The sequence below is a fragment of the Candoia aspera genome, chromosome 2, assembly GCF_035149785.1.
Source record: "Candoia aspera isolate rCanAsp1 chromosome 2, rCanAsp1.hap2, whole genome shotgun sequence".
Classification (NCBI taxonomy): domain Eukaryota; kingdom Metazoa; phylum Chordata; class Lepidosauria; order Squamata; family Boidae; genus Candoia; species Candoia aspera.
Genome location: NC_086154.1, coordinates 189,639,744 through 189,661,052, shown reverse-complemented (window position 1 = coordinate 189,661,052; position 21,309 = coordinate 189,639,744).

Here is a 21,309-nt window from a genome sequence, read left to right as displayed (position 1 = left end):
CAACCATCTTCAATTCTCCCAACTTTTATATGCTAAGAATATGCAGAGATCACTCTGAAACTAAGTTCTCCCTGCAGCTGATCCATAGGATATTGCAAAATAATGGAATTCAGTCAATGCCCCACTCTAAGCTGCTGCAGCTTCTGGAATTAGAAAAATTCCCTTGCCCACTTTTCATATAAAAGAAAGCAAAATATTCACTATCCCAATCACACTTTTGGTGTGTGCAGTACACATGTATATGCCTGTTGGCCAGAAAATCTGAGTAGTTGCTAAGAAGGGGACTTGTGATGCTTCCAGCCCACCTTTCTTCCACTGCATTTAATAGCCCATGCTTCAGCAATGAAAGGAAAGTGAGTTGTTGTTGTTTTTGCTCAAGAGCAGTCAATAATCATGGGGTAAATTACTACAATGACTGGAATCAGGAAAATGGGAGATGTATGCTGTAAATTAACAGGACCCTTGAGTCTAGTTGCTGGGAGGCAGGATAAGGCAAGAGTTTCTACTAATGGCAAGAAGGCCATGTACAAATTCTGTAGAACTACAACATTCATTGCAAGAGAGACAGAGAGCCTGATATAGCCCTTCCCTTCCTAATGTATATGAGAATCAGGTCTCAGTGTTGTGTTCTGGTTTTTCAGTTCCCCTTTTATGTTGTGTTCTGCTTAGAATGCACCCCATATATATTTTTTAAAAAGCTAGATTTGTAGAAACTGGATTCCCCAATGTTTTACCTGAAGACAGTTCAAATGGACTTCTGAACTAAAATGGCATTATGATTTTACTATGATTCTTTTAATTTCATTTTTTCAAAGAAAATTTATAGAAGCATTCTGTCATAACCTCAAGAAAACATGTTTCTTTGTTTGCGTTATACAATAGGTAAAGGTAAAGGTTTCCCTTGACGTAAAGTCCAGTCAAGTCCGACTCTAGGGGGCGGTGCTCATCTCCGTTTCTAAGCCTTGGAGCCGGCGTTGTCCATAGGACACTTCCGGGTCATGTGGCCAGCATGACGACTCGGAACGCCGTTACCTTCCCGCCGAAGCGGTACCTATTGATCTACTCACATTTGCATGTTTTCGAACTGCTAGGTAAGCAGGAGCTGGGATTAACAACGGGAGCTCACCCCGCCGCGCGGTTTCGAACCGCCGACCTTCCGATCGACAGCTCAGCGGTTTAACCCGCAGCGCCACCGCGTTATACAATACTAGGCCACTTAGTGTAAATCCATAGTATTAGGCCCGCAGATTACTTTGAGACCAGGGCTTTATCATACAAGTAAATTAATTTGGACAAATAGATAAATAAACTGTGTGTTATATTACATATAATGATGTGTTAAAAATATAATTGTTAGTGTTTCTCTGTCCTAGCCAGAAATTTTACTTATAAGTGGACACTGGATTTTAAAAAAAAATGAATTAATTTCCTTTTCCTTCACTTTTATTCATTTTTATTATTACTCTTTATTAAATTTGTATACTACCCAACTCCAGTTCACAAATAGGAAACATAAAAAACAATAAAATAATGAACAAGAATAAGAATAAGAACAAAAGATGGTAAGATAGCAAAAATTAGACAGGAGCAAAAAATAGACTGACACAACCCAAAAGGGGGCTTCACTCACCCTCTCAAAAGGCCAGGGATGAAGAGACCTTTTGAAACACCAATGTGGGGGGCATCCAGATCTCAGGGGTGCCTCATTCCAGAGGGTAGGCACTGCTACACAGAAGATGTGTTTCCAGAGTCCCAATAGATGGCACTGTTTAATCGAAGGGACTTGGCATGCACCAACCCTGCCAGATCGGATCAGCCGGGCAGATGCTAAGTGGGACTGGTGATCTCACAAGCAACCAGGCCCTAGCCCATGGTTCTATCTCCTTTTTAAAAAAAAAAACATACTTATTATTTTATTTTATGTGTGTGTGTCTGTGTGTATATATAATATTTATTACCTTTTCCTTGTGACCTGATGTCATGTTCACCGTTTCAATGTGCTTGGTACATCGTAACGTCTCACATGTCATTTGCCTGATACGTGTTTGGTCTCGGGAGAGGGGAAGATTCCTCGTCAGGGAGTTATCTGTTGGCCGCTGGGTTGGAATGTGTTTGGGTTATCTCATGTGTTCAAGGTTGCTTTCCCAGGATGTGTGGAAAACGGTTACCAGCACCTGGGAGGGGGGTGGTTGCTATGGCTGGTAGGGGGGAGGGATTACGTTTGGAGCCAAGGGTTTTTAGTTTGTATTTGGCGCGCTTTTAGTCATTCTCAGCTTTCTCTGTATCTGCCATAATTTCCCTAATAAATCAGATTTCATTTAAGTAACCTCTTGTAAGTCTGAGTGTTTGGGATAGGCAACCATTACATAAAGCTGAGAATCCAAAAGTTCAAATCCCGCTGGCCCCTATCCAGGAAAAGACAGGTTCTTTCGATCCTGTGAGGGAGAGTGCTGGCGATGGCTGATCCAAATGTGCTACTCATGGAGAGTGATGGGTCGATTGAGGGAGAGCCCGACTCTACCATGATGCGCCCCGACAGAGCCCGCCTGGGAGAACTCTCAGCGATTTGGGAGGAGGTGAGTTCGGGGTCTGAAGGCAAAGCTACGGGCATGAAGACCGCGCCAGAGACCACGGTCACAACCCCGGGCGAACTGGTCACCTGGGACGACAGTCGTGGGGACTTCTCGGAGGCGAGGGGTTCGTCCTGGAGGCAGAGATACCCGCTGTCCCCAACGGTGGTACAGGTGCCACCGAGGGGGGACTCCCCCACTCCAGACCGAATTTGGGTGCTAGAGTCGAAGATGGACACTCTGGAGCTCATTCTGCAGAAAATGAGCATGGACCTGAGTTCGCTGAAAGAGGTGCGGGAGGGGTCAAGCCAGCGGCATTCGACCCCTTCCTCCCAGGCACAGTCCCAGAACGGAGAAGGGGAGCTCACCTGAGAGAGGGGGACCGGGCTCCCAGGGTGGAACTAGTGTCGCCGCCCATCCCTGAGCGGAGGCAGCCAGGAGCTGTCAAAGCAGCTGAACCGCCAGTGGGGTGGCGCGGCCCGCCAGACGGAGGACTGAGGGACTTTTCTGTCAAGTTCGACGGAGACCCGACAAAACTCTCGTTCTTCCTGACGAATGCCAAGGCGTACATGGAAGAGTGGGGGTCGCTTTTTCGCTCGGAAAAAGCGAAAATCATCACCATTGCCACCAAGCTTAAGGGGAGGGCAGCGGACTGGTATGTACAGATGTGCCATTCAGAAGCCCCTGAACTGGAGAAATTTGACAAATTCCTCTGGGCCCTACAGCACCATTTTGAAGATCCACTAGCTAAGGAGCAGGCAAAGCGTGCCTTGAAAGAACTCAAGCAGGGATCGAGAACCATGGCGGACTACGTGCTGGAGTTTAAAGCGCTAGCGGGGAAGGTGGAAGATTGGTCGCAGGCAACTGTAATAGAGTTGTTCAAGGATGGTTTAAACACTGAAGTGCTGCACTGGTCGCTGGGGCGAGATGATCCTGACAGCTTGTACGGGTGGATCCAGCTCGCTGGAAAGGCTGAGCATGCCCACGAGGTGTTTGCGCAGAGACGGGCGACGAAGTCAGGGCGAGATGGAAAACCCACCTGCCCTTCGGGCTCCTTTGGAAGATCCAGACAACGTTCGTGGGAAGAGGAGAAAGAGCGCCGTTATGTGAAGGGGCAGTGCCTGCGCTGCGGCAAGGAGGGGCACTGCATGGCGGCGTGCCCGCGGGTGAAGGGCGAGGACTGGCAGGGAAAGTCAACTGCGAAGTCCCCCTCTCTGCCGAAGAAAATGAAAGCAGCAGTGGCTGACAGCGAGCTGGAAAGCGTGCCGTTCTACGGGGACGAGGATGAACCGGAATTGCTGCAGCCGATGGGAAACGCCAGCCACCTGCTCTAAAGGGCGCCACAGGGCAGGTGGTAGAGGAGGGGCGCGAGCCTGTGTCGGTGAGTGGCAACTATCGCATTCTCACTGTGAAAGTAAAGTTGGGATCCCGCTCGAAGACGATAGAAGTGTGGGCGATGATCAATTCTGGGTGCTCACGGTGCTTAATGCATCCCGACGTGGTAGCTGCCTTGGAGTTGCCCACCTTTCCGTTGCAATGACCCATAGCTTTCACCCAATTGGACGGATCCATGGCAGGGGGCAAACCGGTCACGCATTTCACCGGTTTGGTAGCCTTGCAAATGGGTAGCCACCGGGAGGGGTTGTCATTTGTAGTGGCTCCAGTGGGGGGTCCTTTGGTGGTTTTGGGTGTCCCATGGTTGGTCCAACAAAATCCTCAGATAAATTGGGTCTATCGAACTGTAACCTTTAGGGATGGATTTTATCAAGCACCAGAGGGAAACGAAGCCCCAGAGGAGGTGGTGGGGGTAGCGGCAGCTGCGACTCCGCAGTACCCAACCCCTCCTCTTGAGGGTCTACCAGAGGAATACCAGGCATTTGCTGATGTGTTTGGGGAGAAAGAAGCGGATCAACTTCCCCCCCATCGGAAAACTGACTGTGCCATTGAGCTGGTGCCTAACACCCAATTGCCTAAGCCAAAGATTTACTCAATGACTCAGAAGGAACTAACTTTGTTACGGGAGTTTGTGGACAAAAACTTGGCAAGAGGGTTCATTGAACCAGCTAGCTCGCCAGTGGGGGCATCGGTTCTCTTCCGACCGAAGAAAGATGGGGCATTAAGACTCTGTACCGATTTCTGTGGGCTCAATACAGTCTCAATATCAAATAAATATCCCTTGCCTTTGATAAAAGATATGTTATCACATCTGGCTAAGGGGAAAATCTTCTCAAAACTGGATTTAAGGGAAGCCTATTACCATGTGAGGATCCGGGAGGGGGATGAATGGAAAACGGCATTCAATTGCCTGTTGGGAGCTTTTCAATATAAGGTTTTACTGTTTGGTTTGGCTGGGGCTCCTGGGGTGTTTATGCAATTGATCAATGAAGTTTTACATGAACATCTGTTTAAAGGGGTATTGGTCTACTTGGATGATGTATTGATTTATACTGAAACTCTGGAAGAACATGTACAGTTGGTTAAGCAGGTGCTTCGCAAGCTAAGGAAAGCTGAGTTGTATGCCAAACTGTCCAAATGTGCATTCCATCAAACACAAATTGATTATCTGGGGTACAGGATCTCAGATAAAGGCATAGAGATGGATCCTGCTAAAATCCAGGCCATCTTAGAATGGGAGAGACCCCGCACCCGCAGGCAACTTCAAAGTTTCCTGGGGTTCAGCATTCAAAATCCATCCACCACTGCCTAGGTAATACTAATATCCTGCAAGTGCTAAATGGAGAAGAAATAGTAGCTGTGAGCCCACAGGAACTGAAAAGAGAATTGTCATTGCCTTACTACTTTGTAAAGTAAATCACTATGAACATACATACATATGTATGTATGTATCAACAGTATGTTTCTTCATGCATTGTTTCCCAACCCCAGAGCACCCAACATTTGGAAGAAAATGGAAACATTCCTGCTTACCTAAAATAACAAAGGATTTTTAACGAAGACCGAAAGTGTTTCTACAAGCCTAATGAAATTTCTGTAAGGGTTTCCAATGTCCTATTTCTTTAGGATACCGAGAATTCTATTGTGTAAATAAAAATACAGTAATGAGTGACAATACATTTCGACATAAACCTTCATACAGAAAAATCTGAGTTTTCAAAAAAAAAAAAAAAAAAGAACAACCTCCAAATCTAATCAAACGAAAGGCCTTGCTGGGGAATATTTCAGCATTGCCACAAGTTGGCAATGGGAAAACTCTAAGTTCAATTTCAACTCAAAGTTGCTGCTCATAGAAACCCATTTCTTATTTTTATGAGGAAAAAAACCCAGGATCTTTTTCTAGAACCTGCCTTCTAAAATCCTAATAGCTTATGTGTAGGAATAAGGTAATAGACACATATTTTGTGTAGAAATATCATAGTCTTTACAGGTAGATTTTTTTGTTAAACCGATTCAATAGCACCTAATGATGTGGTCATTCGGTACTGGTGCCTCCTTCAATATAATGACAAATAGCATTGATCTCAGTGACGTCTTGTGGCCAGGTTTCTATATATTTTCATTTAAAGCACATTGTACAGTGGATAAATTGGTGGAGGCTCTGATGTGAATTTGACAACAAAGGTTTCTCTTAATGCTAACTGTGTGCTTGACACCAGTTGATAGATTATCTCATGTTCAGAAGCAATATAGCCTACCAAAGATCTTGTTACATCTACTGCAGACTGACCTTCTTTCACACTATGTGATCAGCAAAGAACCTACACTTTGGCTTGGTTTTGTTTTTCACACCAGGCATTTACAGATCTAAAGAAACAAAAGTCTCCATACAAAATAATCCATATCTCATTCTAAATATAATACTAGGAAAGCATCTATTTGTATTCTTCTTCCTCAAGTCTGTCAGCCAGTGGTTGACTTACTGTAATGAAAGAGTGAGAGAGTGGCTTAACAGGAAGAAGAATTGAATTTCTTTTGTTTTCTGTTTATTTAGCTGAAGTGAACTGTGCGAGAAACAAGACAGTTGAGGTATAAGGAGAACCACTACGGGAACAAAAACAACTTACTTTATACCAAGGCCCCTAGACAATCTTTTTGGAGCCGCACGTAGCATTTTACGACTTGTATAGTTGGAGTGAATATGCAAAACAGGTGTGGATTTATCCTATATATGGTAAAATTGGGCTTTTCCATGGTTTGACATCCCAGTAAAGCCCATTTACATTCTTCATGGCTGCTTTTTCCCACCTCAAAGTGATAAGGAGTTGCAGTGCAGATTTTCAGCATTCATACTGCTGAATTATGGAGAAGGCTATGAAAACTGCAAAAAGCCTGTGTGGGGGGAGAGATTTGGAGGCCAGAGAATAACCAGCTCTCTTTTATAGTTTTCCTACTCCAACCCACACCACTGGGATAGTAGAAACTCCCAGCCACATGGGAAGAACTGTGTCAGCATTCCCTTATTCCACTGTCAGTCCTCTGGGAACTCATTTATTCTGGCAGGTATAGAAACAGTGGTGTTGACTTTCTTTGCTGCTCAGCCCTGTAAAAAAATACCACTGCAATAGCCATATAAACATAAAAGACCATCTCAGATGTTAGGAGAGTTTTTAGATGTGAAGACCATCATTGTCGGTACTGCTACTGCAGTAATATTAAGCACCAATTACTTTATGCACGTTCTAGGTCCATTCATGTCATCTTTCTCTCAGATTTTGTACTTCTTGACATGACATTTACATTAATCAAGAGTGTGCCACATGGAGCATAATATATATGCAAGCGTACCATTTCACTAGCGGAGAATGTTTATTATTTGACATGAAGGATTTCTTTCCGGTGTGTCACTCTTGGTATTTTTCTACACAGCATGTGTTGAATATTGCTTAATTTTAGTCTTACTACTGTATATTACACATTTATTTAATTATCTCTCCTATTTTCTTTGCCACATTTTCCTGGAACGCAGCAATAACTTTTGTATGCCAAACTATTGTGTCTAGTAGCCCAAGACCAGATTACAAAACTTCTAAAGCTTATTTTTCTAACAGCTACTTATGTGCTCCAGTTTACCAAATGATGGCACCTCACTTGGTTGCAGTAGGGCACATTGTTTTCTACTTTATCTTTAGAGAAAACTGTCATCTTGAGACTTGACACATTGTCAGTTCCATTTATACAGGGCTAGAGTGACATAGTCTGCAAAACTGGACACCATGTTATTGCAGCCAGAATGATAATAGGTGCCACCACAAAAATTGCCAATAAAAAAAATAGTGTTTGATGCCTGAATCAATAACCCACAAAAGACCCTGTATACCAGAGCTTTCTCAATAGGAATCTATTATAGCATCCCATCCTCCTGGCCTATCAGGGTAAATAATGAATAATGAACCTTTAACCAGGGATATTAGAGAGGCAAAGTATGTGCTTCTGAATGTCAATCAATAAAATCACTTTTAAAAGACTGAAAATGTAAAAATGTCAAGTGTATTTGAAATTAACAATGAATGATATAGATATAAAATATCTCTCATATATGTTCCTGGTGGTAAAGTAGAGACTTGATCTGCAGAACATCAGCCTAGTATAAAACGCAGAACGTTTTGTAGAAGGAAAAATAAATCAGTATGTCTTGTTCTCTCTCTCTCTCTCTCTTATCTAAGAAAAATCATGAGCACAAATATCTCAGGTAACTAGACTGAAAATCTACAATGGATAAAGAATAAAGGAGATCATGGTGAGATATTTAATAATGAGGAACATGAAGCTAGACAAAGAAAGGATTTATGCATTTTAGGACGTTGTGTGCTATTTAAAGGAAGTCTCCCAGAGGAAGCAAAGTGGAACAATACAGAACAGGCAGCGTCTTTAGAAGATAGAATTGTATAAAGTTGAAGGCAAATGTGTACAAGAAATGGATATTCGCACACTGAAATATCAAGCAAGGATGACACCCATTCTCATAATTATTTGGAAGCCGGTAATAGTTTCACTGTTTTGGAAGGCCTATTGTAATTAATAAATGCGGACCCATTAGCATTAATCTTAATTTTTGATCTTGTGTTGTTGTTGTTGTCATTCTGTAAATTGTTTTAATTTTTAGTATCTGAATACTGTCTGGAGTCCACTTAAATTAGGCGGTAGACAACTCTAATAAATAAGTTTCACTTTCCACCAAAACAAGGGACTTGAAATAATAATATGAAACATCCAAAATTGAACAGGCAATAAAGTGCACCTGCAAAGCAGGGAAAGCCCTCTTAGAAATGTCACTAGCTCTTCAGAATGCAAAAAAGGGTCCTGTGAGAATTAATCCCCAAATTTACTTTTAGTGGAGGCTCCATATTCAGCTTTATGTTATTATTAACTTACAGTATTTATCTATTATTCAAAATGGACATTTATGTATTTATTTATTTTATACAGCCACTCATCTCACTTTTATGTGACTCTAGGTGGCTTACAATAAAAAATATGTAACCAGCTTTCCAGTTAATATGTGGAATTTCACTACTACAGGTTAACAACGGTAACTGGGACCGTTTTTTCTGTAATTAAGCAATGCAGTCATAAAGTGCAATGTCATGTGACTGTTCCATTTAGCAACAGCAGTTCCAGCACTTCCAGTTGCTGTCATTAAGTGAATCCCATGCTGCCATTAAGCACGATGTCACATAGTCACCATTTGTGACCACCTGCTGGCTTCCCCATTGACTTTGCTTGTTGGAAGCCAGCAGTGAAGGTTGCAAATGGTGTTCACATGACTTTGGGATGCTGCAACAACCAGAACACCAAGGACCCATTGTAGGTACCACTCATTCAGCACCATTCTAAGTTTGAACAGTCGCTGAACAAGTGGTCATTAAGCAAAGACCACCTGTAATCTTCAGTTCAGTCTCCTAATTGAAGTAATATCCCTACCTCTGTCTAAATCATCATCATCATCATCATCATCATTTAAATGTGCATAGGAAGCTACTTATTCTATCTAACTAGCCCAACAATCTAATGGCTCAACAAAGAAAATCTTCAGGAACCATAGACATGAATGTGAGATCCAAGACCCTTGGTTCAGGGTAAAATCACTTGATGAAGAAGACCCCATTCAAAGTACCTTACCTCAGGAGTCACAGAACACCAGAGGCAATCCGATATGTGAATATGTGGCAACAATATGCATACCACCAACCTGTATATTTCTATTCAGAGGTACAACCCATTGATTTTATCTGGTGAGTACAGAGTTGCAGTTTGAATCAACTAATTATTAGCTAATTAAAGACCTTCACACCACCTAAACAAGCACTTCATTTGAAAAAACAGTTTCAAAATGTAAATTATTTTAAAGTATGTATAAAATCCATACATGATTATCCCTATCTGCCATACAGCAGAGAATGCCTTCTTGGAGATATATTCTGTGGCATATTGGCTTTTAATTTAAAAAGAAAGAAAATGCTATTTTTTCCTAGGCATTTTTGGATTCATCCTTAAATTTAGACTCTTTCAAAGCAGACCACTGTGAGTGATGTGTTGACCCTCAAAACTCCACTTGCTCTATTGACTGCTTTGGTTAGGCAGTTTTTGGTCCAATCATTTTGGGGGGTGGGAGTGAGGGAGGGGGAACACTTTTCAAGAAATATTTGCTAGATCAGAAGAGAAAAGATTAGGACTGCAGTATTTTCCATTGTATGAGGAGGCTGAAAGAAGAAATCTGGATATGCTCTTCAGTGAGTGTTCTCCCCTTTCTAGCAGTTCCTGGATAGACCATGCAACTTAAACGGGCATTCCAGGAAGCAATGGTGAATGGAAAAACCTGGAGCCATTTCTTATATATCTTTAAAATGTAAGTCTAGACTTACCATAGGTCCCATTTGACAAGATTTTCCCAGTTTTGCATTCCGATCCAGACATCCTAACCAGTTTACAAGGAAGTCTTGGAAAGTACAGCTGTATCATTCAGTCTGCCTAATGTGCTATGTAATAATCAAATCTCAGCTGTTTTTCTAATTCATCCACACCTCTTTCCTCAGCCTTTTCTACCAGGCAAGTTGGAAATACGATCATGAGGAGGTATCAAAGAGGGAAGAGCATTCATTCATCTTTTGTCCAAAACTTGTGACCCAGAGGTCCTCTGCTCCAGACAATTAAAAGACTACTTTTTTCTTTTCTTTTTTTCAAAAGGAGAAAGAGAAGGAGGAGGAAATGGGAAACAAGGGCCAGACACCTTCTACCCACTTTGATCAGCCTATTGCTTGACAGGCTGGAGCAAACCGAATGTGAAAAACTGACAGGAAGGCAAAGCTACCCCAGGGGATGATGAGATGACAGAAGGAGAGCTTCTGCTCCGTTTTTCACAAAAATCTATGCATTGGGTCCAGTGAAAAAGGGAATGTGGAGGAGAGAGAGGGGTAAATATTGCTTGAAGGGTTAGAAGGATTTGGGGAGGGAGGAAAGAGGAAATTGGTTCTCATCTCTGTTTTCTGGAGAATGAAGGAAATTCATTTCCTTCAGTGCCTCTAGGTAATAGTCTGTTCCCAGCTTGATAGAGATGGAGGAGACACTGGAGAAAACAACCACCTTTAAAAATATATCCCCAAATCAATTTTTTAAAAAAGAAACTAAGGGGGCGGGACGGGAATTTAAAACATACACGCACACACACACACAATTAAATGCAAAATTCATATTGAAGAAATATTATTAGGTCAAGTAGATACAAATTCTATGGCTATGCTCACATAACAGGCTTACCCAGAGTTCATTTAATCATGGTTTATTCAATCAGTCCAATTTTCTGCCTTCATGTAACACATTGAACCATCAACTAATTATAAAGGGTATGCAGGTACTGCACACCAGTCTACAATGTGGTTCGCTAGTTTGTGGTTTAGGGTGTTTGGGGAATGACTGAAGTCTTAACCCAAGCCATCTTTTCCCTCCACTTTCCTGGTTCATTTGTTTGTGTTGTTTTCCCTGAGAGTTTAACCATCTTACTTGATAAATAGCTTTTGGAAAATTGGAAACTTGCAACACTTTTATAAACCTTTAAAAGAGACCTATGGATTTTTTTTTTACCCTCTTAATTCTCAGAGCAGTGTAAAATTAAAGACCATCAGCAAATAGTAACAGTATTTTGAATAACTAGGTTAAAATACCTTTCTTCAGATGAAAATGTATAAAATTATTTATAATTAGCTCTCTATAGTGCCATGATATGTAGGCCCTCGATGTTGACTCAGATTGTGTTCCCAGAATATGTTTGTGTGTTTGTGTGTGTGTGTGTGTGAGAGAGAGAGAGAGAGAGAGAGATTATGTAATTGTACAGACGCATGTAAGATATCCAGCTGAATTTCTTTCCTGTTGAACTTGTTGGAAGAATGATAATCTGATATATCTAGGTAAATCAAATCCCATAATCCTTGAAATCATATATGTATGCAAGGACATGCAGGTGGTAGAATCAAGATGCTGGCTGCAACTGCATGATCGAAGACCCACCTTTTTGTACATGTGTCATCACATACACATCCAAAGAGGTGGAGTTTCAACCATGCCATTGGAGGATCAACTCGGATTATTTGATTTACAAAGATGCTGCTGTGTGTGTGTGTGTGTCTTTGTTTTAGAGAAGAATGAAGAGTTAAAGCTATTCATCATACCAGGGATTCTGCAGGAGCCCAAACCTCGCTGTGTGTTTGTTTTCAGTAAGTTGGTAGGGTTAAAAACAGAATTCACAAAAGAAAGAATCTGAGCCTTGCTCAATCCAGTCTGCATTGCATATTGTGCAAAATCATGATTTGTTTAACCATGATTTGTTGAAATGGATTGCAAACCAAAATGACTGAAAAAACTAACACCACCTTATATTTTGGCATATCGTATAACCTGAATTATCATATGTCTGTGAATGAAGAATTCTAAGAATTGATTTCAATAAATGGAAAGTATTTATTTTACTGAGTAGTGAATATAAATGGATTAAACACTGTTTACCCTGTCCTTTTCCATACTCATTCTCTTTGTTAACTTCTTAAAATTGCATATCTAAGTGAATGTTAAAAAGATGCCTGCTGAAATCATTGAGGTATAAAACTTCCAAGTCAATAAAATAGATAGAGTTATGTCTTTTCTCTAATGGAGATTGAAAACTGGACCGGAAATTATTCACAGGTTTTCTACTGCTGTAAGCAAATAAGTGGATAAATAATTGTATTAAATATTAAAGCCAAAGTTGTAGCATCTGTATAATGAGTAATGCTTGCTTAAACCTTATCCTGTGATTAGAATCTCTTTGATGTAATAAAGCAATGAACAGGACAGAAGATACGTTTAAAGGATATAATAGAAATAAGAAAGTGTACAATTAAAGAGACTGAAAGTGGAATTAGGAGTCTGGCAGAATCAAAATTTTCCCAGCTCGTACACAGTTTGTATTTGAGTTCAAATTAAGATATTGGACCCTTGGTTTGTAATGAGGTACCTAGAGACACCTTAGTAATCCTCCTAGTTTCAACCAAATCCCATCTCTCTCAAATTTCAATGTTTTTTTTTCCTCCTCTTCCTTTTTTTTTTGTTTAACCTAAAAGCATTTGTTTTGTTTCGTTTGCTTTGGTGGAGATCTGGGTCCTACAGCTACCTCATGCACTTCTTTTACCTTTCCCACCATGCTTTTGCACAAGGACATTATTAGAGAGGGAAGGAAGTAAACCCTGTGGCTTCAGGATGTTGCAGGAAATCTAAACCAGCAGGCTGGGGTGTCTTCAGGGAGAGGCTCTAATATGACAAGACAGTGGCCACAACCATGTGATGGAAGCTCTGCCCTATTTTACAGGCACTACAGTATGAGGGGCTTAAAACTTTCCTTGGAATAAAGGAAGGAAGGGGATCTGCTACTTGAAAACTCAAAAGAAACTGGGAAAATACTATTTTTGTTGTCGTTGTTGTTAACCCGTATAGTATGTGTGCTTTTTCTGTAAGGTTCTCTCTCTCACACACACACTGTGTGTGTGCATGGCTGGGTGGATGGCTGGGTGGATGGATTTCAAGATTTGGAGGAGGGTAGTTCACTTTGGAGACTGCACTCTCTCTTCTACCTATGAGCCATCCGGACCACTAGAGCAAATGGGGAGAGAGAAATGAGGGGAAGGGTCTTCACATGCCATCCCTCTCTCTGTTACTGATGTGGCCCATTGTCAGTAAAAGAAGTCTCCATGTTTAAGAAAGCAAGGGAACTTGTTCCCTCTGGGTTTTACTTCCGGGACTTTTCTTGAAGATGTAGTTTAGGTGGAAGTGAGCTTTTCTGTTCTCATGTATTTCTGAATAAATCTAGCTTTTCGTTAAGTGTAAGGTATATCTGTTAGTGTACATTGATAGCAGAACTAAGCCCATTCTCTGCATCGAAGACAACTATATTATAAACATTTTATTAAAAAGTAGGGCATTTGGCTACGTAATTAATCAATGTCCCTTCAGCAGCCTGCTTCTTTTCAGGAGTATATCTTTTTCTCATAAGAGTTCCTGGTGAATTCAAATCTCCAACAGTATAGACTTGCCCTTTTGTTTAGGGAGAGTGTAATTTGCCTGTCTGGGTTTTCAGGGGGAACTGTTTATGGTGTAGTTTTCTTTTCTGTTGAGGGAAAATGTTAGCCGTTTAATTCTTTTGAAGCAGGGTTAGTTGTACTTATATGTATGTGGAGGGTGGGGAGTTAGACGGGACAGTTTGGGGAGGTGGAAAATATTTATTGAGTTCTTAAAAACTCAGGTTTTTAATCCCAAATCCAAATCTTAGCATAAATTATACTCTTGCCTACTTGATGTTGAACTTGGTTCATTTGCAACTACCTTTCCTACTTGGTACAGCATGTAATATGTTGCTTTTCATGTCTGCTGATGAGGGCTATAATTATCCAAGTATTAGTTGCTCGAACATATTATTCCATTATTCCAAAAAAGTTAAAATCCATATTCATATGTAGAACCATTTTTGATATAAACATGTCATTGTATTTACTGCAGGAAGAACAATTAGGTTACAACATGTGAGTGAAAAGTTGGAACTCAGTCCCAATAACTCAATTTATATACAAGACAATGTGAGGATTATTGTCAGGCCCAATAACTCATAGCCTAAACTCTATTTCCTTTCTCATAATAGCCATCTGGCTCACCTTCATCTCTTCCCACAATGGCAAAATTAAATGTTTGTGCTTGAGACTGAAGGAAGCTCATGAATGTCCTTTTGACCTAAAAAAGCTGAAGAATAATAATAAAAAACAGTCTCTTCCCCCATCTCCACCAAGCGCCTAACAATTAGCAGGATGTACGGCTAATGATAATGCTTGCAGAAGTGGATAAGTGCAGTTTTGACAACCCTCCTCCACTAACAATTTTGATTCAAATGGATTTTTCCCCCTTTTGGAAAAATGGGAACTGTAGCCATTGTGCACATTTCTTTCTTCACCTTTCTCTACAATGAGCACTGGGAGAAGGAAGGCTGATAAATCACTGGAACCTAGATACCTAGCATATATAGCCTGTGCCAGCTGTCAGTACAGCAGGGAACTTTTGCTGAGCTGACCTATTTCTTGCTTCATGTAATGTTTTCTTTTCCATCTTGACTAATTACAGCTCTAGAGACAGTACATATATAGGAGAAACAGTCTCTAAACTTCATGCCTGCCCTGGTTACAAATTCTTTTATTTTTCCTCCTTTAAAAAATCCAGTATTTATTGTGTCTTGATTAGTAGAATGCTATTAACTGGTAATCATTTTATTGGTATCACTAAGTTTTTTTAATCTTAATAAAAGCAGTTTAAAATCCATAGCCCTTCATGTTACAGAAAGAGCTAATACTGATTTCTTAAAACAGCTTCATGTTGTAACATTCTAACTTCCTTGAGCCTAGCTAAGTGTATCTACAAGGAGAGGTATATGGAATAAAGCTGTGTTACCAAAACCTCAATTATACCATTTACCTATTCATCAAGAAAGGAGGGATATTACATTCAGCTGTCTTTCAAATGACTATGCAAAGGTCAGAAGGCCAGACTGCATGTACAGGGATGATCTGGTTCCTACTATGTAAAGGCTATCTTTTATATGAAAGCATCATCTTTTGGAAGGACTGTCTACTTTAAATACAAAGACGGATAATACAAAGCAATAGCCCTCAACAGTTAACCCCTGGACAGCAGGATGAACAGCAAATAGGTTACCTTGTCACAGCCTTGATATTGTTCTTCTATTCAAATTAGAATCATTATTTCTATTTTTGCATTTGCAGTATACATATAAGTAGATACGCACAAAACAGTTGCAAATTGTGCTTTTCTGGTGATTCGTTTCTTCTCATAGCTCAGCAATCTAATAGATACACACAAAGAATTAAATTGATCAGGATTTCCAGAATTGAATGATAGAAACATGGTGTCAACAATACCAGTACTCTGTGCCTTCATTAAAACAATATTCTACCCGAAACCAAATTGAGGATCAGTACAATGTGTGAAGGACCATTGGAAGTCAGGTGATGTACATGGTGCTTCTATTTATTTAAATCTCCCCCAATGAAATCAGTAGGCATGCAATTGCCTGCCTGTCTTTTACTGGTTGTGGCAAGGAATAGAGCTGTTTGATGGTGTTTTGCTAAGTTTTCATTTGTATTCAGGAAACTGTTGCTAACATTTTTCTGCTGGAGTTAAAGGAAGATCACAAACCAATATCAAAGCTATCAAAGGAGGTCAAGCATGTGGGTGCTACTGTTTATATGGGTTTCAGCTAACACAATAGTTTGCTTTTCCACTACTGGTTGTGATTAATACACAATATTTACCCAAAAGGAAGACAAGAGTCCCCACACCCCCCCAAAATACATGCAAATGGAGATGAGTGTTGTCTTACATTAGTTAAGAATAAAATAATAGAGAAGATGCTGTTGACCAGAAAGGAGACATAAATGATAGAAAGAAGTGGCTGAAAGGAAGAAGCACTGTTAGGGAATAGGGGTAAAAAGCCTGCTGGCCGTGCATACCTTTTTGTATAAGAGAGTTTGGTATCAGAAGGTGATACTATTGAATTCCAGTGAATTGGGAGGGATGTAAAAATGGAAGTAAGAGGCTGGAGGCAAGATAAAGAGGGAGAGAAAACAAATTACCATCACTTCAAGGAGGACAGCTGATGACACTGATCCTCAATGCATGGAGGAAAAAATGGAGATTGAGGCTAGAACACTTATTGAACATAACCAGAAGTCCTGAATATACCAGGAATAAGAACCACTGAACTGAACTGACTATAGCAGCGTTTCTCAACCTAGGCAACTTGAAGACGTGTGGACTTCAACTCCCAGAATTCCCCAGCCAGCCCAAAGGCCTCTTTTTCCTTCTGAAAAGAGAAGGGAAAAAAACAGCTCACTCCCCCAATTGTCTTTCCCCAATTTTTCAACAAAACTTTCAAGGAGCAATTCAGTCCCAGCAAAGGAAGAGACTGTATATACCTATGCAGAAATGAGAGCCACTGAAGGCAATAGGTGTTTCTAGAGATTCCAGTCTCATTTTCTGGGTAAATCTTAAATCTTTAATTACAGTCATTGACCAGTACAAGTAAAAATATACCACATGTGTCCAATAGAAATTCTCAACTAAACAAAAGAAATGCAATTCATGTTGAAAATTAAAGAGGGTAATTATCATTTATGTATAAAATCAAAAGTGCAGCCTGTATTGCAGTATATTAGTACTCCGTAATTGTAACATCCTATAATTATCTTTTATTAACTGTTAAAATTAAGTGTTATTATCTAAAAAATTTCTGTACACAGTTATAAAAGAAAGTGAAATATTTAGAATAAGTTGTTCATTAGGTTGCAACGACTCTTAAGAGCTGCTGCGCAGAATCTTGCTACCTGTGCTGTAGTCCACTCATCTTGGAGCAGAATCTGGAGATATTCAGTATCAGAATAGCCAAGATATCTAGTAATCATCGGGGGAATGAATTTTGTACATATCGCTGTAAAACGAACATCGTAGAAGGACGTGTCTGGTGGTTTCTATCTCTCCAGAATCACATGGACAGAGCCTTTTAGCCAAAGGAATTTTTTTGTATTTGCCGTCCAGGATGGCAGAGGGGAGCACATGGCATCGTGCAAGCGAGAAGGCTTTCTGGTGGTTCCCTTCCTCTGACTGACTTAAGATATCTGGCAGAGGTAACAGTATATCTGATTGAGTCTGGAGCCAAGAATGATGGAACTTTCTCTAGGTCTGCTTGCCTCTCCATATACCCTTTGTCTCAGGGTTAGTTTTGCCCTGTCGTAGTCCATCTCTAGTATTGAAGAAGGAGAAAAGCCGAATTTTGCGAGATTGAACTCAACAGCCTTGATCCACGATGAGGAAAAATTGTCTTGTAGAATTAATGGTGCAAGGCCTTGAGGAAAAAAAAATAAGTTTTAGCCATAGATTTAAGAAGCTATGCAGAATTTTTATTCAACTTTTATCAAACCTTTCTCCAGGCACAGGCAGGCGTTAGAAACACAACGAGGCATGTGTAGAATTGCTCTTATAAATTTGGATTGAACTCTCTCCGGAGGTTTAAAAAAAGATGAAGGTCCAAGCTGGGTCCCATACAATAGCTGCGCGAGGGACTTTGCCTGAAAAAGCTTAATTGCGGCAAGGACATAATGACCTCCTTTTGAGCTAAAAAATTTGAAAATGGCGTTGGCTGATCTCTGACCAATGGCAGCTGCATAATTGCAATGCGCGTTCCTTGAGCTGGTCGCATGTATGACCACACCCAGGTATTTAAAAGTGGTCACCTGTTCTATGTTGTGACCATTTAGCTATCATGATTGAAGTGTTGGCCTTTTGGTGAAGGCCATGACCTTGGTTTTATGGAAGTTAATTTCCAAATTATCATTAATACAATACTGGAATAAAGCTCACAGGGCTCTTTTAAGACCTACTGGTGTCCTAGAAAGAATCACTGCATCATCTGCATACAGCAACAGGGCAATGCTACGATCCCCTATTTTTTTTTGTGGGGGGGTGGTTTGGTTTATTTATCCAATTTACCATGTTGTTAATATAAAAATTGAAAAGCAGGGAAGCCAAGATGCATCCCTGTTTTACCCCCTTTTGAGCTTGGATCGACCTTGAGAGAGACCCTTGCACATTACACTTATTACACCCATTTTCTGGGTATCTTTGTGTCTGTGAGAATGATTGTGTGTGTGTGTATGTGTAAATAAAAATGGGAAACTGCTTAATTTATGCAAATGGCATTCCTTGTTTAATACAAAATTTAGTCACTTCACACTAACACCCTAAATTGTTATTATACAATTATTAACAATGTATTATTATTGGCCATTACCCTACATCTTACCCTAACACCTATAAAATAGCCTATCAGATGCCCCAGCTGTAAATTCCAACTATAATAGGAACCTGACAGTAGCACTATCCATAAAAATTCACCCATATTCTAACTCTCCTATGAAAGTTTAGCATAAACTTCAAGGAATCTATACCCTAATCCTATGCTCACTGTTCTCCCATAAATTTATTTTTGTGCACTAATGCCCCAGCACTAAATCATTTATAAGGTTTTTATTACCCAATATTTCTGTTCCTAAGTGAATCTGGGGAGAAGCAGCTCTGTATACACATACCTGGTTTAACTAAAAACTCATTGATTTCTTGAAGCGAACTCTGGTCCACAAGAGTTTATTCCTGATCAGCCCTACTTTCACTCCACTCCCACCTCTATACTTTCCTAGTTCCCTGGCCTCAGCACCAGACATCACTTTCTCTTGGCTCAAGTAAGGACTATTCCTAGTCCCTCACATCGGAAAGTTTACATTAACATCCCCCCTCTTTGCCTCACTTGGAGAGGGGGGACCACGTTCCTCTTTCCTTCCCCAATTATGCTAGTGTCATCCTCCTCCAGCCTTCATTTCTGCTCCTCAGTCTTCCCCTTCCCCTTCTTCCATTGTCCATTCTACGCTGACAGTCTCTGAATGCTCTTCACCATACTTCCAGAGCCAGTCCTTAATTGCTGTTTGATCTTCCTCATGGGGCCATTTTGGAAGTGACCATCTACTCAATGTTTTCTCTTATTTGAAAGTGGCCAATAAACAGATGGCAGCAGCTCCAATGGATTTTCCTGCTCATGGCACCCACAGGGCTTAAGTCAACAGCAAAACTCATCCCCAAATGCCTGACCTTGTTTCTGCTGCCTATGATAACCTCCTAAGGTACAACATTGTCTAATGTTAGACCAAACAGGTAGACCTCATTGTTCTGTTCTCTTCAGGCCTCTACATCCCAGTCCACCTAATCCAGCCTCATCCAATGCAACAATTCTAGGCTCCACCAGTGAGTCTGGCTACCTATTTCTCAGGCAAGAACATATAGACCCCATGAAATGATAAAGAACATATTTATGTCCCTCCCTCATGTTTTAAATGAATGGCATAATTAGGGCTTAGGCTGGGCAAGAAAGAGACATGCCACTTAGTATTAATAATTAAATTTTAACCACACATCAAATAATACAATAATGGAACCCTACAACTTTATAAAATAAAACTCTTTCATAAGAAATATCATTTCTCCAATTACCCTGCATCCATACCACAATAATGTTGTTAACCATATTTTTTAATAGGATAGATGAACTTGCTTACTTTTCTAGAAATGTAAAGTCTGGGATTTATTTTGAAGATAGCCACTCCCATTTATCAAAGTCAGGAAAAGAAAAGAAAAGAAAAGAAAAGAGAAGAGAAGGGTATTTCTTTGCTTTAAAATCATCTTCTCTTTAACTGCTCCTAAAATGCAACATCTTGCAAAACATTGGCTGGCTTTCAATTGCTTTGGACACTCTCTATCCCAGTGCAGCCACACTGAGATAACAGGCAGCCCCACTTTCCTCCCCTCCATAGTAATTCTTACTACAGAATGAGAACCAGATCAGGTGGTTGGAACTTTTAATAATAATTCCACCCTCCAGGAATTATTACTTCTCCTATGGAAGGCAAATGCAGTATGTTTAAAAACAAAATTTAAAAGTACATACAACTACACTGTTGAATTGGTTTGCATTCAGTACAGTTTTGCTTCAAACTGGTAAGAAAGGACTTGAGAGGGCTGCAGCCCTCCATCCATTATCTCATGACACCCCCCCAACAGGGTCATGACCCACGCTTTGAAAAATGCTGCCTTGGAATAAAGAATGCTAAATTTCCATTGATGAGGAAAATCAGCTGAAACCTCTGAAGACAATTCAGCCAGAAATATCCCGTTTGAGTGCCATTGATTTTATTGAGACTTAAATCCATGCCAAACAGCTATCTCGTTAAAATCAATAGGACTTGAAAGGATTTAACTTTTCCTGGATTGTGCCCAATATAATTCTTTCAAGCAAGTGCTACAACTTCTTCATGTTCATCCAAGCCTAAGGAAGCAATAAGGTGTTTTTGCAACTTACTGCTCAGTTGAGTTAGCTTATGTTAAAGTATTGATTTTACATTAAGGAAGCTAAATGTTAAAACATTGACAGCTGAATGCAGCTCTTATTAAGACTGGCAGTTTATAGACAAAACGATCTTGCACAGTGGACAATCTGGAGTATCATTTTAGTATGTTAATTAACTGCCATTACACAAGAACGCTTAGTCAGGTCAGTCCCTGCAGTCCCTGAACTTTCACGCTCCATTTCAAACATTGAATGCTTAGATGAAAAAGGAGCAAAAGAACAAAGCCCCCGACTATAAATCATTCCAAA